The following is a 25,603-nucleotide window of genomic DNA, read 5'->3' on the forward strand; positions in this document are numbered from 1 at the left end:
ACTAAGCTGCATACTATCTTAAGGTGGTAAATTCCTCTGTGGTCTTTACTGATCTCCACTAAGACCAGAGGCTTGGGGCGCTTGTCTGCGCGAGATCTTAATTGGTTCAAGGCCTTGTGATCTGAGGTCAGTAGCTATTTCATCAGATGTAATGGTTTCAGCAAGACCTCTGATGACTACTTTTAGGTTTTGTTCACTCTTGAGTTGAAATGTGTGATATGGGACATTCAGTTCGTCCATACGTCTGATGATCCGGCAGTAATCCAACGCCCCTTCTGGTTGAATTTGGATTCTGTCATCTGTGTTCTTAGCTGATATAAAATTGATGTTGCTGTTCTTCATTGTCTCCGCGATTGATGACCATTTTTCTTTCGATCTTAGGATAACTGGAGGAATCCTCTCTTTGGGCTGTGCCCCTGAGTCCGTCGCTCTTTCTTCAACAGGTTGTGCTGTTGTGTCCATTGGAGCTGTACTTTCCAAGGGCTGGTACTATTTCAGGATCTGCTGCGGGGGACTTTTTCTTTCTCTTCTTCCTTCTGACCTCCTGAAAGCCACTGGAGTTTGAATTGGGGATGTCTTCAGTTGTTGTTGTAGCTGGCTCGCTGACGTTGTCATGTGAAGAGGGAGGAAGTTCAGAGGGCTGGAGGTTCTCTATCTCCACTTCAAGAACCTGACGTTTTCCGATTTTATAGGGCCATTTTGTGTTTTGTATGTTGCCTAAATGCCTGAAAAGAGCCAATAGTTCTTTAAAAGTGAGATCGTCAAAAGGCAAATCCATGTCAAGGCGAAAGCTTTAATGTGGGGGGCAAGACCTGCCTTGTCCCTTCTGACCGCTACCGGAAAAATTGCGTTACCGAAAAAAGTCTTACCTGCTCTGCTGAACGAGCACGCTGCAAGAGAGATCAAAACTCGCGTATAATATAATATAATATCTATATTCACACTAACAAACATATCTATGATATCGTTTTTTTTTGAGATCATAATCAACAAGCGCATAATAATAATAATTTGTGAGTTCAACGTATCTCATCATTGGCCTGTGGAGTAAGATAGGCTGAGATTCAGCAGATAGTAGGAGAGGAAATAAAGATAGAGGCATAGTAGTAGAGTAGATGAAAGAGGCCTCAGCTGACCTGTTTTAGCTGTTGACCCCCCAGGGGTGCTTCTAAAACGGTCGTTGATTTTTCACTTTTAAAAAGGAAAAATCCTGAAAAGGAAAAAAAAGGAGAGACTAGGCAAACTTAACAAGTGTAAATAAATCTAAAGACTATGTGGAAGACAATTCTATAGAGGAATGAGTTTGCCGAGCAAACCCAGAACAGTATAACCAGGAAAAGAAGGGAGATGACCTGGCCCGGAAGACCCCGCCCTGAAAAGGGCTTGGGACCACCTCGATGTTGGCCTTCGCAGTCCGGGTTTGTTCAGGTCAACCCCAACCTGGGGACAGAAAAACTTTCAACAGTGAAAGGACTAGACCTACTTGTGGGTTAAACGCTGATCAGGAAGGAAGATCGAGATAGCGTCAACACCTACAACTTGAAGGTGTTATAGGTGCAGACACAACCGGATTCCCCCCTGTATGATCTGGCAGATGGTTGGTGGATCACACCATCTCCTCAGGAACCGCTCTTCTCCCCGTAAGTACCTTTCCTGCTCCAGGAAGCGGCGGAGGTAGGCTGAGAGGCAGTTCTTAACACGGAGATAGATGCGATCCCCCTCGTTAAGAAGGTGTTTTTTCCTGGTTTTCCAAATGTGGTGCTTAATCACATTTATTAGGAAAATCAGGTGTTTCTTGTTTTTGGTTACCGGGGGAGGAAACTGTAGAAAGACTACTTCGGTGAATGTGAGCGCTGGGATCGCCAGTACCTCAGCCAGTCTGTGCCAAACACGCTGTGCTGGCGGGCAGTGAAAGAAGAGGTGCCCTACGGTTTCTATCGCACCGCAGACGTCGCAGAAGGGGTTGCATGGTCGCGGGTTGTAAGCTGATTTTACGAGTTTCACCGGGAGTCTGCCGTAGGCGATTCTCCAGGCTAAGTCCCGGTGAAATGGTTGCCCCCAGCTGTTTTTTATGTTGGTGAACAGCACCTCTTCGTTTGTGCCCAGATCGGGTTTTTCCCAGTCAAAGCTGTCAAAAATTTTCCAGTACAGCTTGTTTGGGCTGAGCTGAAGCACTCGAACTCCATCCGTTGCCAATTTTTTAAAAAGTTTACATATAGTGTAGTACCACTCAGGCACCGTCTCTGCACATGGTCCGGCGTGGCCAGTAATCCCGAAGTAGGGTAGGAAAAATCCTAAGAAGTATTTCATCAGATTGCCGGAAGGGTGATTTGATGCCAGTGCTTTCCGTATGGTCTGAGCAGCGTTGGTTAGGTGGCAGTATTTGAGGATTGGCAGGGCGAATCCCCCTTGTGTGGGGGGAAGATGGAGAAATGCCCTGCGCACCTCGTGTTTCCTGTTGTTCCAGAAAAATTTAGTGATATGTTTGTGAATGGCGTTGTCTTGTGTGTCTGTTATGTTTGTGAGGTTAATGGTGTGCAGTAACATCGGTTTTAGGACTGTTTTGATAACTGTTGCTCTACCTTCGAATGATAGGTAGTTGGGACTGAAGGGTTTTAGTTTTTCGCAACACATTTCTATTAAGTGTTGTGTTTGCAACACTGGGGTCTCTAGGAAGGGAATTCCTAGTATTGTTAATGGGCCGGTTGTGGGTTTCAGACCATACGGAAGACTGGCAGGGTCAAATTTCCCATAAATTTTGATTCTTGTTTTTTCTGGGTTGGTGTGAAGACCACTGAGCACGCTGAACTCTCGCAGTATGCCGAAGAAGATGTAAATCGATTCGGAATCCCTAAGGGTTCCGACAATGTCATCGGCATATGCGACAGTTTTGCTCTGTTTGGAGCCTAAGGGTAGCGGTATTCCTCTTACTGCGCGCGTCTCATCAATTTTTTTTAGAAGAGGCTCTAGTACTAAAGAGAAAAGAAGGGGGCTAAGGGGGCAGCCTTACCGAACCCCTCTGCGTATGGGAATGGGTTCTGAAAGAAACCCATTAATCGCAATGTGCGTTGTTGTTTTACTGTACATGCTTTTGATTGCTTCCCTTACGCAGGCCGCCACTCCGACTTTCTCTAGGATATAGTGCAGGAAGTTGTGCTTTGCACTATCGAACGCTTTATCTAAGTCTACTGATACGAGTGCAAGTGGGAGTTCCTTATTCGTCACAAAGCGAAGAAGGTCTCTTATCAGGAAGAGGTTGAGCGCCATCGATCTTCCCGGAACTCCGTATACTTGAGTGCTGGTTAGCACATTCCCAATGCCCAACTTCAGACGGTTACAAATCACTCTTGCGAATAATTTGTAGTCTGTGTTAGTCAAGGAAATGGGCCTCCAGCTACCCATGCTATTTAGGTCTCTCCCTTTCTTGGGGATGAAAATTGTGTACCCGCTAACGAAGTCAGCAGGCACGTCACCAGTGAATAGGAAGCTGTTGAATAGTGAGACCAGGATAGGCAAGATGAAATTCCAGGCTGAGCAATAGAGCTCAACGCCTAGCCCATCCAGGCCAGGGGTTTTCCGTAGCTTAAGCTGTTTATAGGCTCGAGTAACCTCTTCCGAAGTGATTGGTCTCTTTTGAAGAGTTCTGAGGTGTTCAGGCATGTTGTCAATGTTCCACACTCCGAAGTCGCCTGTCTCCTCAGCTTCGTCGGAATAGGTTCTCGTGTAATGCTGGAAAAATTGCCGCAGGATGTCTCCCGTGGTTGTTAGTGTTTGCCGTTAGCATGAATTTGCCGAACCGCTTTCTCATCTTGTGCTGCTATGCGCTGCCGGTTATAAAAAGCGGCCGAAGGTGTTTCCGCCTGCCGGAGAAACAATCTGGTGCGAAAATCGAGCTCGGCGACTTTTTTTCGTCGAAGTGCCTCGAGTTCGATTTCCACGGCTTTAATAAGCGAATCGCTAGGAATACCGTTTCTCTGGTTAGCCCGGTACCACCCTAGCTCTCGGTACAGCTCTCTCATTTTTTTCCTTTGCGCGTGAGCTCTTTCTCTGGAGATGTTTTGGAAGAGCTCTTTTGCCTCGGTTTTGAACTGGGCCCACGCGTCCCAGTCCCAGTGGGCCCTTTTCCTTCCTTCGCATAGCAGCTGCAAATCCTTGCTATAAATTTTGGGGAAGCTTGGAGGCATTTTCCAGGGTCCTCTCGATGTTTCTACGACCTCGGGTAGTTCGATGTTCATCAGAACCATTTTATGGTCTGTTATCGAGCTACCAACCGCTATATGCCTGACCGAGATAACTTGTGGCCCAAGGTTCCTGGAAATATAGAGGCGGTCTAGTCGCGTTGCGACTCCTCCGCTCGCCCATGTGGTACCCACTGTGTCTGGATTATGTTCCCTCCAGATGTCGATGAGGTCGACATTAGATAGATAGAATGGGAGTTCATATCTTCTCATCATTGACCTCTTTAGAGAAACAAAGTTGTGCTGAGAGCCAGCTTGATAGTCAGAGAGGAGAGAGAAAGGTAGAGATGATAGTAGTAGTAAGTTTAAAGGGGCCTCAGTCGATCTACCCGGTCTCACTTCTAGCGTGAGAAACCGAGCAGATCTCTGACATTTCCTCCCTCCATCCGTTCTTTTCAGCTCTCGACGGCCAGCCATCTCTGCAGATGTCTGGCCGGCGAAAGAAGTGAAAAACAAATGAAAGAGGACACTTAAAAAAAGAGAACTGAAAAGGGACACAAAAGGTTACCTATTACTAATAGCAAGGACAGAACAATAATAACAACTGAACGATGAAAGACCCATTTTAACTGATAAGAGTGGGGGAAGAGCCTGGCCTGGGTGATGCAGCCCACAAGGAGCTACACCGCCTCGGTGTAAGCCTTCGCAGCCCAGGTTCTCAGGATACCCCCTCCTGTTTGGACAAATTTGAACTGGGATAGAACTTAGAGGAATTTTTTTTTTTTTCCGGAACTAGAATTCAGCTGACTTAGGCGAGTTTGGAATCTTCTTGCTGTCTATTGTTGTGGGTCTTAGTGATGTGGTCTACTAATTTATCTCCACGGACGTGGTTTAGCATGAAGAGGCCTCTGTGCAGTGAAAAACAAATGACATTATCGCAAAGATCAGAATTCGAAATTAACTCTGCACCTTTTCATTTTTCTGCCGATGTCATATATTACCACAGATTTAAAAAGTAAAAAGGTGTATGTAAATATAGTTAACTTTTTAATTTAAACTTAATCAAAAAGATCTTAATCTTCTAATACTTTACAACTTTTTTATAAATCTTTAAAATTTTTTATACATAATTAATAAAACTTGTTAGAATATTAGAAATATTAATTTCAGTAATTTATCTAATTTTTCATTCATCATCATCATCATCATGCGTATCAAGGTTTTAGGCCTAGCATGGCCTGTTCCGGCCTTAGAAATCATCGTTGAATCGTTTAAGAGGACGTCCTAGTTTTCTTTTTCCTAATAGCTTGTACTTTAAGGTTTGTTTTGGTAATCTTTCTGTTTTCATTCTTTCAACGTGTTCCATCCATTTATGTGTATATTTTAAAATTTTTTCTATTACTGGTTCTTGGTTTAATTCTTCAATAATTTCTTCGTTTCTTTTGTGATCAAATAGGGTATACCTTGCAGTTTTTCTCATAAACTTCATTTCTGCTGTTGTTAATCTTTGTTTGTCTTTTTGTTTTATTGTCCAGATTTCGCTTCCATACATTAAGACCGGTAAGGCTAATGTATTGTATACTTTTAGCCTGGTTTGTTTTTGAACTAGGTTTGGTTTAAATATAGAGTTAATTGCACCTGTTATTTTTAAATATCTTGTAATTTTTACGTTTATATCTTTTTCATTTTCATATGTGATCGTACATCCTAGGTAGTTAAATGAATTCACCTGTTCTAAGATCTTGCTATCTATTTCTATTTTAGTTCTTGCTGGATCTTGTCCTTTAAAGGCCATAGTTTTTGATTTTTCCGTAGATATTATCATACCATAATCTTTGGATATCTCATTTAGATTTAAAATAGCTTTCTGTAAGTTATCTTCAGAATTTGTAATTATCATTTGGTCTTCGGTAAAGGAGAGTGTTTAAGTTCACTGTAGGAGAAAGTTTTATTCCTTGATGTAAATTTTTACTCCATTTTATTATTATTTCATTTAAGTAGATATTAAAAAGAGTTGCTGAGAGGGGACATCCCTGTCGGACCCCTTGGTTTATCTCTCTCGTATATGATAGCTCGTGATTTAATCTTATTTGTATTTGATTATTTTCATATATACTTGTGATAGCTTTTAGGATATTATTTGGTATTTGTCTTTCTTTTCATATGTTAAATAATAAGTTTCTTTTAACTTTGTCAAATGCTTTTTCTAAGTCAATAAATGCAATATGTGTTCCTAAATTGTATTCTCTTCTTTTCTCTATTATTAATTTTAGGCAAAAGGCTGGGTCTATACATGATCGTCCTTTTCTAAATCCATTCTGTACTTCTAAAATAAAGTTTTCGGAATATTTCATTAGTTTGCTATTTAAGATTCTGCTATATATTTTGTAACAGGAATATAGTGTACTGATACCTCTAGTTTTTACGGTCATCTCTATTACCTTTCTTAAAGATAGGAATCACAATTGCTTTTAGCATTCTATTGGGGGATACCAGTTGAATAAATTTTATTTAAAAATAATAAGAGTGTTTCTTTGAATCTTGTTCCTGCGTATTTATATAGTTCTGAACCTAGCTTATCTTCTCCAGGTGATTTTCCGTTTCTTGTTTCTTTGAGGCTGAATTCTAGTTCTTCTTTATTTATTTCCTTTTCATTTTCGTTAATTGTTTGCCAGTTGTCTTTTTTAAAATATCTGTTGTCCACAATTCTGTGTAGTAATTTAGAAATGCCTCTAATTTCAATCCAGTGTTTAATTTTATGTTTTCTTTGATATCTGCATTTAAGTATTTCAAAATCTTATATACATTGGGTCTTATTTTATATAAATCATGTTCTAAATTAGAAACAAATTTGTTCCATGATTCTCTGTCTTTTTCTGACTTCTCTTTTAGGTATGGCTCTTATTCTTTTATATTCTACTAGGGGCTCTTCCCTGGCGCCTACGGCGCTCGCCCCCCCCCCCCCCGTGTTCCGGACTGGTAAGCTGGTTCTCCTTGAATTCTGATGACTCAAATTTTGAAAACTCGAAAGGGGGGGGGGTTCCTCCTCCTGGCGCCTACGATGCCCAACCCCCCGAGTTTCGAACTGGTAGGCCGATTCTCCTTGAATTCTGATTACTCGAATTTTGAAGACTCGACACTCAGGGTAGCCCCTGAGTTTCAAAACGTTTCAAATAACTTGACAAAAAACGTGACACAAAAACGTTACATAAAAAGGCTTATCATGTAGAAAGTTTTTTACCTTCGGTATAATATACGTTAAAGATACCAAGCTATTTTAAATATAAATAAACCTGGTTTTACTCAATAAAGGTCGAAACCGGTCTGGGTAGTGGCCCCCCCTTGCCTTTAATGCATAGCATCATACATTTCCTCCAGGAGATGTGCTTTGCATTAAGGGTAAATATTAAGAATAGTAATCAGAGCTTATTCCACCTTTACCACGAGTTGTCTAGCTTGCACTACGTACGGTGGTCACCCCTACTTACAGGCGCAAACTTGACTGACTAGTCTGTTTGCTTACTTGGAAAATGGAGTAAAACCAGGTTTATTTATATTTAAAATAGCTTGGTATTTTTAACGAAGGCTTATCATTTTATATATATAGGGTAGATTTCATCTTTTAATCTTTTACTGCTTAACCATTTGTGATAGGCTTCTTTTTTCTTTTTGATTATTTCTTTGATTGTATCATCCCATATCGTCAGTTTTTTCCTTTTATTGAATTTTTTGGTCTTTCCTAAGCTTTCATTTGCTGCTGCATTTAGTATCGTTTTTATATTAAGCCATTCTATTTCTATTTCTTTATTTTGTCTTATTTTGTCTAGATATTGGTTAATTCTTTGTTCATATAGCCATTGTACATTTGTGTCATTCAATAGTCTAGTTTTATAAACAAATGTTTCAATTTTTCTTTCTGTTCTTGTTACTTGTAGCCATTTAGGTGGTAATCTTTATTTTAACAAGGAAGTGGTCACTGCTTATTTCATATCCTCTGTGAACTCTAACATCTCGCGAAAACTTTGACGTCTTTTTCATTTAATATAAAATAATCTAATATTGATTTCCATCCTCTTGTTGCCCAAGTATATTTATGTATGTCTTTATTAGTATGTTCTCCATGTATTCCTTTATTATTATTAATTTTCGGGTTTCCAATTCTTGCATTTAAGTCTCCTGCTAAAATTACGTAATCATTTTTATTTATTTTATTATATGTTTTGTAGCTGATTATAAAAATCAATATTATCCTGTTCTCTTCCTTCTTCTGGGGTATATAAACCAATTATTGTTAAATAGCCTCTATCTGTTTTTATTCTAGCTTCTATTATTCTCTCATTCCATAATTTATAATGTTTTAATTGTTTTGAAAGGGAGTTATGAATCCAAATCATGACTCCTGCTTGTGTTCTTTGGTCTCTGTCGACTCCACTGTATATCACATTAAAATTTTTGGTTCTCATAGTTCCTTTTAATTTCTTTTTTGTTTCAGTGATTACTGCTATTTTAAAATTTCTTTCGTTTAATAGTTGGTCTAATTCTATTTCTTTATATGCTATTCCTCTTACATTCCGGTTTGCTATATGTATTATATTTTGTCGTTTTCATTTTCGTTTTACCTTTTCCATTCCAGGGTCGTTTTCCACAGATTCAATCCGATTATCTTTTTCTGTCAGCTTACAAGTAGAATTATGTTCTCCATGTCAGGGGACTAGCCTGACGATGGAATAGTTCAGTGTTAGGGCTGTTACCTTAAGGCTTCTGAACCAGCTTTCTTCGAAATTTAAACCCATAGGAGGAATAGGGTATATTGAAAGGGAAAGAGTAGATTGTAGGAGAATAGAATAGAATTATAGTAAGGTTTATAGAGGGGACATAGTTGTAAAGCCAGAAATGGAAAGACCCCATGGCCCTCGAGTACTCTAATAGCATAAGGATCATAAAATAAAAAAAGTTGGCTGATAAGGCCTTATAGGAAAGATTAAAGCGAATGGATCTTCCTCAAAGTAGAAGAAGAAGAGGACAGATCCAGCTAGGGGTCCATAGGAGTGCCTCTTCCCTTACAATCATCTTGATTTCCCCTTACGGCCCTGTTGGTCCACGAGTCCTTATTCAGTATATTCGGACCACCCCACTCCCACCCTACCACGCACGCACGCACGCACGCACACACACACACACACACACACACACACACACACACACACACACACACACACACACAGAGAGAGAGCACACGCATGGTGGGCTCCCCCTATCCGCCACCCAGGGGAAGCGCTCTCTAGGGGTTACAGGGTCCCCCCGGAGCTAATAATTTTTCAGTTTTTCATTGCATTTAAAACGTTATAAAAACACTCGCAAATAGTGTTTACTCATTTTGCAAATGAAATATGCTGCAAATCAAATTTGCTATTTTGAATCTTTGCAAAAATGGGACAACAAAGGAACAAAGTGCGCGTAATTTATACAGTGAAATAATTTAACAAATATTAACTTTTGTCATATGCAAAAATTGAAAGGATGTCCAAGAAACGTTGATATTGTAGTGTATATTCAGAGTTTTAAACCCAAGAGCTTTAAACCGACTAATAGAAATCACTGCAGTAGAGGCAACCAATAGAAAAAGTGGATCAAACTCTAAACGCAATAAAAAAAAATCAGTTATCACAGTTAATTTCCAATTGGACAAACCATGTTTTACTTTTAGTCAAAAACTCAAATATTTTTAAACCTTTCTAAGGAAGCAAAAGTCATTTTGCTTCCGTAGAAATGACAAACATTGAAAGCTTGCAAAATTTTTACGGAAGAAAATAGGTTGGTATCAACTTTCAATATGTTAATATACGAAATAAAAATTAAACTTTTATATAAAATATTATTTAAACTGAAATTATTGTTTTAAATTTTAAAAGTACACGAATTATAATAGAAATACTTCATATAATTTTATGCATAATTCATATACCATGTAATTAAATGTATAGATTGATTGATAAAAAGAGAATAGAAATTGACATTCCAAATCATGTTGTAAAATACTGGTTAGAGACATTATCCAGATAAGGGAGGTAAAAAACCTTCCTTAAAATTATGAAAAAAAAAAAAATGAAGGAATTCAATACATGCAATGCTAGCCTGTCCGAATACGTGATGTTGAGACTGTTGCTTCGATTTTGCTCGGATTTCGTATGATAAAGAGAAGCTTAATTTTTTTTTTTTTTTGAAGTTTATATCTTCTACTAACATCAGAAACATAATTATAGGTTTATTTCTTTTCTTAAAGAAAATTATTATTTTCTTTAAATCCGCCCAGCAACACTGCATCATTGGCGTCCGGTAACTACAAGATTTGATTGTAGTAGTTGCTTGATAGAGTTACAGAAGGAGTAGATCTTTGACCTTTGTATCTCTATCTCAGAAATTCCAATATTTGTAGGCAGGGATCTTAGCTTGGCATGGGTGGGTTAAACTTTTGCAAATTGTGTCATGTAACAAAGGAAATATTAATATTCTTTTTTTATTTTGTGTTCAAAGAAAATGATCAAATCGTCTCTGTATTTAATATTGATATGATTTAAATAAAAAAATCTAAATATTTCACTATGGTTTTTTTCTTCTTTCTATTATTTTAATTACTTTTATTTTCAGTTAAGATCTATTAATTGTATGAAATCCTTTTGCATTTTTATGGATATTTGTATTATTTTTCTATTTTTGGCAGTAATAAAGCTAATAGTTTAAATAAAAAAACTCTTAATTAAGACACTTAAAAAAAGAACAAATTTATTTAAATTAAAAGAGGCATCTAAGGAACAAATGCATTATGGTAGTCATTGTGTTGTTAATTAGTGAGAAGTAGGAGACTGAGTGGAAAAATGGCGGCTCGCGTGTTAGTGTTTTGTGTCGTGTGTTATTGATGGTGAATTGTGTATTTGACTGATAAGTTTTCAGAGATTTATGCTTATATTCATTAGTAATATCAGTTATTTGCTTGCCGCAATAAACAGGCATTTTACATTTTATTTCCCATACAAGGTAAGTCAACTGACTTCGCAAAGGCGATACGCTAGGCCTACTGCCATTAGTGTCGTTGTTGTATTTTAACATCTTGTTGCTAGTTGACGCGCCTATGCTTGATATTGCTGGTAGTCCTTTGCGGCTGCGGGATATTTTACAAAAACTTCTGCTGGCAGGTCTTTAGACCTGCGGGATATTTTATTAACGCACATACGCAACTAAATCGATATGAGCGTGCCTGACCTGGACGTATTTGCTGATCTGCTCGAAAGAGAGCCAGCTCTTGAACTCATTGATAAACTACAAAAGAAGTTCAAGTTGACATGGCCTACTAGCATGATTGACCCCGACACTATTATTGAGTCACTCGATAAAAAGCTAGCACTCAGTTTTATTAAAAAGCTCCTCAAAAAGTTTGAACGGGATTGGCCCGGCTACTTAAATTTGTATTCCTCACCTGAAGTTGAAGTTGAGGAAAATGAAGACTCCCCACAAGTGGAGGAAAAACTCAATCTAGTTGTCTCTACCTCTAATCCTTCTGATCAAGAAGAAACTCACGCACGTAAGAAGAGAAAAATTCTTGCTGCTGAATCAACAAATGTTGTTGGTATGGAAGAGGATGTTCCCATTTCAGATCCCTCTGTTTCCCACAATGAAAAGGTGCCACCGATTATCCTAAGGGAAAAGCAGAGATGGACAACACTCAGAACCATCATGGCAAATTCACAAATTCATTACACGTCTGCTAAAAATGCAGACGAGGGAATACGAATTCAGCCCACCACGGTGGCTGACTATAGAAACCTTACAAAGGAACTGGATACTAGAGGAACCCAATATCACACATTTTCACTTGCCTCTGAAAAAAATCTGAAAGTAGTCTTACGAGGAGTCTCTGAGGATATTGACACAGATGAAATAGTTACTGACCTTAACCTACAGGAACTACCCCCCATAAAGGTCACTAGAATGTTTAGATCAAATAAGACACCTATGCCTTTAGTCTTAGTAGAAATTCATAACATCTACAAAGACATTTATAATTTAAAATCAATCTGTGGACTCAAAATCACCACAGAACCATTGAGAAAGAAATCATCTTCTGGGCAGTGCCACCGGTGCCAAAAATTTGGCCATGCCCAGAAGCTATGCAAAGCTCAGTTCAGATGCGTAAAATGTGGCGAGAATCACCCCACAAACACCTGCGCCAAGCCAAAAACCACCCCGGCTAAGTGCGCTAATTGTGGGGGTCCCCACCCTGCTAATTATAGAGGGTGTATGCATCATCCCAAAAACAGATGGAATGATCCCAGTCATCAATCTACCTCGTCATCTAATGCGAGAGTTCCTGAAGCTCAGGCTACTCAGTTCTCCAAGAGTGAGAACATGACAACTGGTGCTCGCCCATCATTAACTGAGCCCCTTAAGAAAACGAATCTTCAACATCAAGTAAGAACATATGCTGATGTGGCCCGCTCCAAACAGATAGTACAAACCCAGAACCGGAATACTCCACACTCAAATCTATCAGCTGTTATCACCTCTTCTCTTGCAAACATGCTCCAGGATTTCAGCAACTCAAATCCATCCTTAAGTGTCACAAAAAGATTCCTACAGCAAACCCAATCCATATTATCTGCACTCTCTGATGCATAGGAAAAAAATCGTCCCAAACTCTCTTAGGATTATCGGTTGGAATGCCAACGGTATAAAAAACAAACTATTAGAAATCCAGGAATTTAATAATAGATACAACCCAGATATACTGCTAATTAATGAAACTCACCTGAGGCCTGCTGACACCCTGAAAATCAGAGGGTATCAGATTTACAGAAACGACAGGCTTGGGTATAGAGGTGGAGGTACAGCCACTCTTATCAAAAGCTATATCAATCATCACTCAATAACCAACCCTACTACCACCAACCTCGAAATCACAGGAATCAATGTTCTCACAAACTCAATTGGGAACCTCAAAATTTTTTCTGCTTACAACCCTCCATTAAAGACATTATTGACCTCAGATCTGGATGCCATCCTTGGAGTAAAAGGACCGATCATCATCGCTGGAGACCTCAATGCAAAGCATCCTGCTTGGAACAGTAAATCCACTAACAAAAATGGTCGTATCCTTTCTAGCTACACAGGATTAAACCATGCTGTTGTGGCTGGACCTACCGAACCAACTCATCTCAGTACATCTGGCACTGCTGACATCTTGGATATAGCCATCCTGCAAGACATTAAACTACAGTACAGCCTTACATCACTAAACGAGCTGTCGTCGGATCACAACCCAATTCTACTGCAATTGGGAGAACAAGAATGCCTGTCTCCTCCTCATTCAGGCATATCGTGGGAGAGATTGTCTAAAGCACTTCGGGATCAAATAGGACCCGTCCCACACATATGCACACCAGAAGATGTGGATTCTGCAGTGACTAGCCTCACCCAACAGATTAAGTCCGCTATAATGGTTGCAACCTTCCAGAAACCTGTTCCCAAGCCTGATCGTTTGCCTGAGGACATTATGGACCTGATCAGAGAGAAGAACAGAGCTAGGAAGAGATTTCGTAACACTCGCGCTCCTCAGGATAAGACAGTGCTTAATAGATTGAATGGAGCAGTAAGAGATGCACTTAAAACGCATAGAAACGAAGTTTGGGATAAAAAGTTAGCCTCTATCTCACCTATTGATCACTCTATCTGGGGCCTACTTAGAAACATCAAAAACAAAAACAGATCCCTCCCCCCTATAATCTCAAACCAGGGCCTAATCCACACAGATGCAGATAAGGCAGAAGCCATACTTAAAAATCTTGAGGATCAGTGCAAACCATCTTATAACAACATTGATTTCAATCATCTGTATAAAATCCACAGACAGGTTAGACATGCACTAAACCTCCCGGATACCAGTGCTGATCATATTGCACCCGCATCACCTGTTGAATTATATGATATTATTAAAAAACTTAAGAACAATAAAGCTCCTGGACCAGACAGCATCTCAAACAGGGTGATCAAGCTGCTGCCTCGAAAAGCTATAGTGCATCTGACCAGTATAATAAATGCAATCTTAAGACTTCACTATTTTCCTTCCACCTGGAAACTGGCTGATGTGATTCCTATACATAAGCCAGGCAAAGACCCACACTTACCGCAGAATTATCGTCCAATCAGTCTCATCTCCAACCTGGGTAAGATTGCAGAGAAGGTCATCCTCTCACGACTCCAAACCTCAATAAATGACCTAAACATCCTCCCTAAAGAACAGTTTGGTTTTCGGCAACACCATAGTACTACCCAGCAAATCCATAGAATTGTGGAATATATCATCACCAGCTACAACTGGCGCCAGTACACAGGAGCTGTTTTCCTAGACCTATCTAAAGCATTTGATAAAATCTGGCATTTTGGACTCCTGCACAAACTTATCTCAGCCGGCATCTCACTAAAAATGGTTCATCTAATCCGTTCATATCTTCAGAATAGAACAATGCAAGTTAAAATTAACGGTTCTATATCGTCCCAGCGCCATATCTTTGCTGGAGTGCCACAGGGATCTCTACTGGCTCCATTGCTGTTTTCTGTATACATGTCAGACATCCCTCACAATCCGATGACTTCCATTTTAGCGCTGTATGCGGACGATACGGCAATACTAACCAGATCCCTCAGACCCCACTTCGTTACTAGAAAGCTTCAAGAAAACATTCTAAAGCTGGAGGGTTGGTTCTCTAGGTGGAGATTGGAAGTCAACCCCCTGAAAAGCTCAGCGGTTCTTTTCTCAAAAAGGCCAATGTCTCCTGCAGGAGATGTGTTACTATTCAATACTAAAATTCCCTGGCAGACAGAAACAAATTACCTGGGTGTAATTCTCGACAAAAAGCTATCTTTCAACCAACATATCAAGTCTGCATGTGCAAAAGCATCTAAAGCCATAGCTCAGATTTACCCGCTAATTAATAGAAATAGCAAGCTCAGCAACAGAATCAAATTGCAACTTTACCAGATGACGATTCGTCCCATAATCACCTATGCCTCTCCAGCCTGGAGCCACACCTCTAACGCTAACATTATCAAGATTCAGCGTGTGCAGAACAAGTGCTTGAGAATGATTCTGAACGCCCCGTGGTATGTTAGAAACAGCCAGCTCCATAGAGACACAAATATTCCATATATTCTCTCTTATCTACAATCCTTAGCTTCCAAGTTTTTTCTAAAGACGTCCACACACCCCAATGATTTGATTCAACAAGCTGCAGCATATGAGCCAACGGACATATTCAAATATAGAAGACCAAAAACTATATTAGCCTCCTATAACGATGCATAATCTCCATGCCCATTCAGGGCGAGCAAACTGCTCGTAAATTTTACCCTCACTGTAACCACGACAGATAGCGGGGAATATGAAAAGCATCTTGCTTCACCCTTAAAGACATAAATGTCAATTGTCAATTGTCAAATGCATTATCTAGTGAGATTTAAACTCATAGAATTCAAGCTACTAATCAAGCTATTAAAAATAATTGATGCATACCTCAAAGATAGATATATGCAAGTCAAAATAAATGAAATTACAACAACAAGAAGGAAAATTTTGGCTGGAGTGCCTCAGGGTTCTCTCTTGGCTTTCATTTTCAATCTATATAGCTGACATCCCCCAAAACCCTAGTACAGCCATCACTGCATAATATGCAGATGATACCGCTCTACTAGCAAGATCTCTCAGCTCCAACTGGCAATCAGAAGATTCCAAAGCAGTATTCATATACTAGTAAAGTAGCTGATGGACTGGAAGATTCAAATAAACACCCACAAAAGTTCAGCTATAATGTTTTCCAAAAAAAAAGAAGGTCCAGAGCAAGAAGGACATACATCTATTAGCAGTCAAAATTCCATGGCACACTGAAATTAAATACCTCGGCGTGCTGCTTGACAAAAAGCTTCAATTCAGTAATCACATAAACATATTGACTCGAAGACATCTAAAGCAATCGCGCAACTCTACCCCATGATCAACAGCAGAAGCAAGCTGGATATACGTAAACCAACTACTTATATATAAGATGGTATACATTTTCTAGGAAATGTGTTTTTACATTATGGAAAATACCAAGAATAGCGATCAGAACTTTACCACCTTTGCTGCGAGTTGCCCGAGTTTGTACTACGTACTAGGACTACTTGCATTAGCTTACGCTGGTAATTGCCGATACTTTTATAGTTTACTATATTCGGCACGAAGCTCTGTGATTCCGATCTTTGAGTTTCTTATTCGGTTTTAAAACAATGTGGGATTTAATATCCCCTTAATTTAAATAATATATAAGATGGTAATACGCCCAGTCATCACTTACGCATCTCCTGCCTGGAGCCATAACTCCAATACAAATATTCAAAAACTGCAGAGGATACAAAACAAATGCCTGAGTAGACTGACAATATACTGTGGTATATTACAGTATATCGGGTCATAAGTGGTCGGCTTTGTTTGAAATCCATGATTTATAGGGTCTCTTTCTTCAAAATCTTTTAAATCTCTAATCGAATTCCAACATGCGAGCAGCATATCCTTAGATTACAACCTATTATAGGTATTTTTAATGAACAACGCGCGTGAGCTAAACGGCGCTCATGCGCACTGTTCATTAAGTCCTTTTCCATTAGCTGCCTCGGCAACTCGTAGCAAAGGTGTATCCAGCTCCTTATACAAATTAACACAACACACACACACACACACACACACACACACATATATATATATATATATACATATATATATATATATATACACACATATATATATATATATGTTAAAGATACCAAGCAATTTTAAACCTGGTTTTACTCCATTTCCCAAGTAAGCAAACAGACTAAAAGTCAAGTTTGCACCTGCAATTGATGCAAGTCTGACTGATCCCACAGGTAGTGCAGGACCAGGGCAACTCGTGGCAAAGGTGGAACAAGCTCCGATCACTAATCTTAATATTTACCCTTAATGCCAAAACACATCTCCAAGAAGGGGATGTATGATGTTTTGTATTAAAGGCAAGGGGCCACTACCCAGACCGGTTTCGACCTTTATTGAGGTCTCGTCAGTGGGAGCTAGGCTTAGAAATACCAAGATTTAGTAATACAGAGCTTGTAAGTATTTTGCCAAAACAAGTTACCATAAGGTGTTTTAACCTTATTAAATAAAAATCTCTGGAGGAGATATAAATGTAGAAAGTATTTTTACCCAAGGTAAAAATACTTTCTACATATATATATATATATATATATATATATATATATATATATATATATATATATATATATATATATATATATATATATATATATATATATATATATATATATATATATATATATATTGCAATTCTTATGTTGAGACACTGACAAAACCCATAAAAGTTAGCAAAACCAAACAAAACAAAATAGAAATTAATTAAAATTTTAAAATATTCATACAAATTTAAATACGTCATCAAATCTTTCGAAAATTGTATAAATAAGGCTTGAAAGGGCAAGATGGCAGAAACAATACAACGGTGACCAACAGTGGAAAGTCGATGGTCGGCGTTATTTTATTCCTATTTGCAACGAATGTGAGACTCGGTATAAAAACAATCTTTTCTGGTGTCTGTGAATCGTCGACGTCAACAAATTCAGTTTTATTTATATTTTTTTAAAAAAAAAAGCTTTATTTGCAACTATTGAAAGTCATTTAATAATGCTGACGAAGAATTTTAGAAACTATTTTATAACCGACTACAACATAATGACAATGTACGAGTGGGTTTGAAACTCATTTTAAATTACCCCTGAAGGTTTCTCAATTGAAGAGGAACAATTTATAGACTTCAAGTCAGCGGCGAAATCAAAAGATAATTTGCATCTAAATCACTGTTTAAATTTTGGACTGACGTTGATGAATTTTGTGCACTAAAGTCAAGAGCTTTTCAAGCACTTTTGCCATTTCCAACCTCTTATCTCTGTGAAATCGACTTCTCTGCAGTGGCTGCCCTAAAAACAAAATACAGATCTCAGTTAAATATAGAAAGAGAACTAAGAGTATCAATTTCCAATGTATCACCATCATATGAAAAGCTTTGCTGGCAACAGAGGCCCAAGGAAGCCATTGATTTTTAGATTCATTTTGTTATTATTTAATTTTTAGATTGATTATTATTGTTTACTTTTAATTAGTTGCTGTATATTTTGCAATATTGATATGTTCCCTTAATTGTTTTTGTGTTAATAAATAGTTTCATTAAATGCTTTTGTTTCAATAAAGTAGTTTTTCAGTTTTTCCTTTGATTTCCACTATCTTGGCTTTCTTCGTTCCCCCCCCCCCTTTAGGTATTTCGCTCCTCCAAAGGGATTTTGACTTTTTGAATGGCGTTTCTTCACATTGCCATGGCTTTTGTTTTTGTTTCGAGATTTTCGCACTCCTAGAAGTTGTGTTGTCTTACACAACTTCCAGGAGTAATCCATTATTCTCCTATTCTCCCCCTACTCCTCAGGTATTAAAAAAATCTTGTGTCAGTCGTACAGAATCTCTTTAGTAACTTATAACTTTCTATCATGTCACATCCACCTCTTAACCAAACCCTGTAACCCACACACCTTCAATCCTTTAAATTGAGCCATTGTCCTTTGCCACATTGCCATTATATCTAAATCATCCTACAGGATATCTACATCACCTTTATCAACTATTACCATCCCCAGTTTTGCATCGTCAGCAAACAGCTGAATATCCCTCCACCTCAGATCTTCCGCTATCTCATTAATTTACACATTAAAAGAGTAATAGTCCTAGTACAGAGCCGTGAGGCACTCCACTAGTGACCCACATTCGCCTTGATTCTACTCAACCATACATCACCCTCCCAATCCATGTCACCAATTTGATATCCATTCCCATTTACTCCAACTTACATAATAGTTTCCATGTGGTATTCTGTCAAATCCCTTTGCAAAGTCCAGCAGTATCATAGCATAACCATTTCCACTGTCACGTTATTATAAAATGCGAATAAATTACTGAGACAGGATCTATCTTTTACAAAGCCTTGCTTCCCCCTATAGAATATCATATTCGTATAATAATAATAATAATAATAATAATAATAATAATAATAATAATAATAATAATAATAAACGTTTAGCTAGTAATATAATGCATTATCTATCCCTACTGTATAATATGCTAGTAGGAAGGAAATATGTTTCTTGAAATGTGAATTAAATTTTTGAATCGATTTTTTTATTTTATTATGTCGTTTACTCAACTGTCTCTTCTTTCAAAGTTATTTGTTCACTTCTATTTGTTCTTCAACATTTCTTTTTTTAGAACAAATTTTGTTGAGAATTGTCATATCATGATAATTTTAAATTCTTTGTAAATTCCTGAATATTTAATATCATATAAATTGTTGATTTTTTATGTAAAGGTTAGATTTTTGTAACAGTTCTAAATTTACAGTTAAAATTTAAACAATTTATTTAGACCAAACCAGATAAATATGTTTTTAAATTTTATTTTGTATGTTACACCTTTTATAATTCTATATAGAAATTATATATATTTAAAATCGTTACGTATACGTATATACCACTATATACCACTACACCACTACAAACAGAAATGGCTACACACTCTTTAGCTACTCCAGTTCAAATTATGCAGTGGTGGCAGGCCCTGCAGAACCAACCCATCACAGTACGTATGGTACAGCTGACATACTTGATATTGCTATATTACAAAATATTAAACTACAGTATAGCCTAGTCTCTTTAAACGAGCTGACATCTGATCATAACCCAATCCTGCTCCAGCTGGGTAAGCAAGAACAACTGCTGCCTCCTCCCCACTCCTTTATCTTATGGAAAAAACTTCCAGAAGTACTATCAGAACATATTGGACCTGTCCCTCACATCAGCTCCATAAAAGAAATTGAAAATGCTGTCAAACGTCTGACTCAGCAAATCACCTCAGCCATAAAGGTTGTCACCTCTACCAAAACCACTTTTAAGCCAAACAGACTCCCAGAAGACATCATGGATCTAATTAGGAACAAAAACAAAGCAAGGAAAAGGTACCACAACACCTGTGCACCTCAGGATAAGGGGATTCTCAACAAACTGAACAATGAAGTTAGAGAAGCACTTAAAGCTTATAGGAACAAAACTTGGGAAGCCAAACTAGCCTCTGTATCACCTGGCGATCACTCCATCTGGAACATATTAAGAAGTCTCAGAAACAAAAGCAAATCTCTTCCCCCACTCAAGTCAGACACGGGACTAGTACACACGGACGCAGAAAAAGCTGAAGAGATAGCAAAGAACCTAGAAAAACAATGTAGCCCTACATATGACAACTTGGATTTCAAACATGTCTATAAAATCCACCTCCATGTCAGACATGCACTGAAAGTCACCGATACCAGCAACAACATACCTCCAAACACTTCACCAGCGGAAATCTATGAAATTCTAAAGAAGCTAAAGAATAAAAAAGCCCCTGGCCCAGATGGAATAACAAATAGAGTAATAAAACTGCTGCCCCGAAGAGCTGTTGTACATCTCACCACCATAATCAACGCCATGTTCCGATTTAACTATTTCCCCAGCTATTGGAAAATCGCAGATGTAGTCCCAGTGCATAAACCAGGTAAAGATCCACACCTGCCTGAAAGCTATCGACCCATCAGCCTAATCTCAAACTTAGGCAAAATTGCTGAAAAAATCATTCTCTCTAAACTCCACGCCTCAGTAAATGAGTTAAATATCATTCCTAAGGAACAATTTGGATTCAGACAACATCACAGTACTACTCAACAAATTTATAGGATAATTGAGTATATCACCACCGGATACAATTGGCACCAGCACACCGGAGCAGTCTTCCTTGACATAGCGAAAGCTTTTGACAAGATATGGCACTTGGGACTGCTACACAAACTCATTTCAGCAGGTATACCATCAAGTATCGTCCACCTAATTAAATCTTACCTCCAGGACAGACACATACAAGTCAAAATAAATGGTACAGTTTCAAGTCAGCGACGGATCTCTGCGGGAGTTCCTCAAGGTTCTCTATTGGCTCCGATCTTATTCTCAATATATATGGCAGACATCCCGCACAACCCAATGTCATCCATCTTAGCACTTTATGCGGACGACACAGCAGTTCTTGCCAGATCTCTACGACCTCATCTTGTCACTAAAAAGTTGCAAGAAAACCTACTACAACTAGAACATTGGTTCTCCAAATGGAGATTACAAGTGAATCCCCAGAAGAGTGTAGCAATACTTTTCACCAGAAGAATGGCAACTCCCATGGGGGACCTTTATCTTTTCAACACCAAAATCCCCTGGCAAACAGAAACAAATTATCTTGGAGTAATTCTGGACAAAAGATTAACGTTCAACCCACACACCAAAGCCTTATGTACGAAAGCATCTAAAACTATTGCACAACTTTACCCTCTAATAAATAGAAAAAGTAGACTGAATACCAGAATCAAAGTGCTCCTCTACCTGTTGACGATCCGCCCAATGTTGACATATGCCTCTCCAGCCTGGAGCCACACATCCAACTCCAACATCCTCAGACTGCAGAGAGTGCAAAATAGGTGTTTACGCATGATATTGGACGCACCGTGGTTCGTAAGGAACGTGCAACTGCATAGAGATACGAACATCCCTTACATCTACTCCTTCCTATTAACTACAGCAGAAAAATTTTTCTCAAAGATCTCTACTCACCCCAACGATCTAGTTAAACAAGCAGCAGACTATGAAGAGACTGACCTCTTCAAATACAAGAGGCCAAAAGCCATCCTAAATACTTGCAACAATGACTGATCTCCGTGCCCCCCAGGGCGAGCTCTCAGCTCATAAATCTTTCCTCCAATTCATCCTCCTTATCAGACAACGGGGAATAAAAGCATCTTGCTTCACCCTTCTGGCCAATGATGTTATGTTATGTACGTATATACCGGAGAGCGGGAGGTTGGAATCAATCGACCGTGAGATGCGGTGATTGATTCATTCAATCCAATACCCTTGGAGGGTAATGGATGGCAATGCTGTAGCCAATGAAGTTCTAACTGAGGCCCAGCTATTGCTGTTACCCTCCTGCCATGATCAGAGCTTTAATAGCTCAATAACACCTTATCCCTACACTGTCCTCTACAGATAACGGGGAATATGAAAAGCATTCTTGCTTCGCCCCTTTAAGCCAGTCCTTATAAGGATAAGGACTACGTATATACCTGAGTCCATATACTTATACTTAAATGGATATACCTGAGTCCATATACTTAAATGGATACTTGTATATCATTTTCTTTTTTGAACGCCTTATTTTTCCTCACTTTAATAAGGCGAGGAGCGGTGAGATTTATGTCAAGTTATCGCTTCTCGGCCTTTTGGCTTAGATTAAGTGTGTAGTTCATTTTTGTGAACTTTCCCCATAAGTGATTAGTAAATTGTTTAGCTAAGCGCAAATTGTAGTATAGTATATGTTAGCTCAGTTATTATCGGCAAAGCGTCTCATCGAGGCACTTGATAATAAACTACAGCAGCAGATACAGAATAAACCCCAGACTGGGGCAAGAACAACACACTCGGTGGTGGGAATAGCTTAGGCACCCCCCCCCCCTCACCAGCATGGCTTTGCCGCGTACGCGGACCCTTAGAATCGAAGTGGAAGCTGATCTACGACCTCGATGTTTGGCCAAAGCCCTCATCGAAAGCGTCGGCGCTGAGCAGATTTTTGGGTTTACTCCCTTTGGTGGTGGCCGCTTCCAAGTAGTAGTAAGGAGTGAGCAAACAAGAGGCAAACTACTTGCAGGATTCGAATGTAATGGAAAAACAATAGTTCCATTTTTGGTAGGGAGCATTACCAAACTACTTAGAATCCCCAGATTCCCTTTAGAATATATTGAAACGGATGTAAAGATCATCCACGAAATATTCGGGAAATGGGGCGTTATACACAAGGTGGAAGTCCTAAATGACGCAGAAAACCCCAAATGGAAGCCGGGTGAAGTCCACATCTCCCTCGAGATGAAAACGCCCGTTCCCAATTTCATTATTATTGGATCCGCCAGAGTAATGATAAATTACCCTGGTGTAAAAAAACAATGTTTTAGATGTGGTGCTTTCACTCACCTTGGGGCGGACTGTCCTAGAGTGAAATGTAAAAACTGCTTCAAAGCAGGCCACAACCAAGAAAACTGTGAGTCAGCTTGCCTGAAATGTGGGGTCATTGACCACAAAGTGGACACATGCCCATCCAGAACCCTTGCTGAGAGGATGGGTGGTGCAATCACGCCAGCAACTCCACCAAGCAATGGAAATGACACAGCACAGGAAGCTTCTCCTCCTTTCGAGGCTGCTCCTGATATAACAGAAATCCATACCTCCACGTCTAAGAAAAACCGAAAGGGGAAAAAAACTTCCACAAGCAGTAAAATCCAACAAGAAGAAACAGTCGCTATTGAAACCATCAATACCAATATAGATACTAATACAGATGATATAGATAGGGAAGAAGGAAAGATGGAGGTGAACACCAACACCTCCAAACGGCCATTAAGCCCACAGGAAGAAGAGTTGGTAACGCCCAAAACAGCAAAAGTATCTGAGACCGCCCACCCAGAAGTCCCTCACGCGAAAGCAGGGGAGACTCAGCCATCTCATCAGAGGTATCCCAGGGATGGCGGAAAAATTCAAAGAAGCGATAAAAAAAAAATAGGAGAACCTGAACTCCTCCTCACAGGAGAACATGGATCTGACATCGTCAGTGCAAAATGGGGTGACATTTTCGTTGATGACATCAGCAAAATCACCCCTGAGCAAGTAGAGTTAGCCCAGGATTTAGACGAGGAGGCAGCTTCGGCGTTCTTCATAGCTCTCTGCAAACTAGACATGGCCAAGGGAAGTGAGGTGGCCAAAAGAATAATAACTGCCCACAACAAAAGAAAGAAACAGTAACCACCTTGTGGGGTTTCTGTACACAGCTTCACCGGTTTCAGCTATCACAGGTGGGGGAGGACCTGAGAACCCGAGCGGCGAAGGCTTACAGCGAGGCGGTGCAGTTCCTTGTGAGCTGCATCACTCGAGCCAGATCCTTCCTCCACCTCTAAGTTTAACTTTCAATTTTTGCTTTTCTGTGTACTTTTTTGTTTTTGTTTTGTTACATGTTTCCTTTTTAGGATTTTTCCTTTTTTGTAAAGTGAAAAATCAACGACCGTTTTAGAAACGCCCCTGGGGGGCAAACAGCTAAAACAGGTCAACTGAGGCCTCTTTAACCTACTCTACCACAATGCACTCTATCTTTATTACCTCTCCTACTATCTGCTGACTCTCAGCCTATCTTACTCTACAGGCCGATGATGAAGATTTGTTGAACTCACAAATTATTATTATTATTATCATTTTCAGCTACGAATAAATGTGCCTGAGTGCAGCTGCGTTTCTGATCTCTTCGAACGAGCTCTAGGCGTAAGGTACGGATTATTTAGTGGTGGTGCTACAGCTTTCTAAACAACCAACTGTAAGCTCCATCCCTACTAGGAGTATAAATGTTTGCGGATGTTTTTGGTAGGTGAAATACGTTGTGCAGTGTGAGACCACTACCACCCCACTTTGAAAAGACCTGAAATGGCTACAAAAAGATTCATGTTTGATCTCTTTCAGGTTGACCTTTACTGTTTTATTTTATTTCTAGTTGTTGTTTATTGACTCTCGAGTTGCTTACAGATAATGTGGTCATTGAAGAAAGTGGCTTTTAAATGTTAAAGTTCTTTAGATAGTTCATCCTTGTCAGTAATAGCTATTGAGGTCTATGGTGGGAAGAAAAAGCTAATTGCTTTTACTCATCCTATCAATGTTGTGATCAGTTTCCAATTTCCAAACAATTGTTTAACGAACAAGGCTTCTGTGATAGCAGATCTCTAATAGTATTTAAATATTGTTTAAAATTATAGCACTATTAAAAAGGTGTATGCGTATAATAATTATACTTTTTAAATTTTTGCAAAAAAAAAGCGTCAAATTTTAAAATAGTTATAAATTAATACTTTATGTTATAGGAAACAGCATAGTTTTTTTTTTTTTTTTTTAAGTTATGACAGTTTATTTGAAGTTTATTTTTATAAAATAAAAATTCATTTATATCATGCAACTCTGATTCCATAGCTGAATTGATTCATTACCAATTCCAGACATTCCAATCGATACGTCGGCTACAAATGAAGGGGGAAGGTCTTCAATTGCAGTAAAATTCTCCACGTAAAAAAACTTCGTAATCTTAAAATACAGGAAGCTTATTTAAGGAAGTCTTTTGACCCGGAAAATCGTGCACTTAAAGCCATAATTTC

General features: G+C 38.9%; 1 long non-coding RNA gene across 1 annotated transcript in view; it reads right to left on the reverse strand.

Annotated features, from left to right (window-relative positions):
• Positions 1–18,120: 18,120 nt before the first annotated feature.
• LOC150093232 (uncharacterized) overlaps positions 18,121–25,603 on the reverse strand; it is a 55,228-nt gene continuing 47,745 nt past the window's right edge. The window contains exon 3 of the long non-coding RNA XR_016550414.1: positions 18,121–18,230. This is a non-coding gene — a long non-coding RNA (uncharacterized LOC150093232). The remainder of the gene's footprint in view (positions 18,231–25,603) is intronic.

This window comes from Typopeltis vanoorti, chromosome 24 (genome assembly GCF_054136105.1).
Source record: "Typopeltis vanoorti isolate ZY-2024b chromosome 24, IOZ_Tvanoo_1.0, whole genome shotgun sequence".
In the NCBI taxonomy this organism is placed as follows: Eukaryota; Metazoa; Arthropoda; class Arachnida; order Uropygi; family Thelyphonidae; genus Typopeltis; species Typopeltis vanoorti.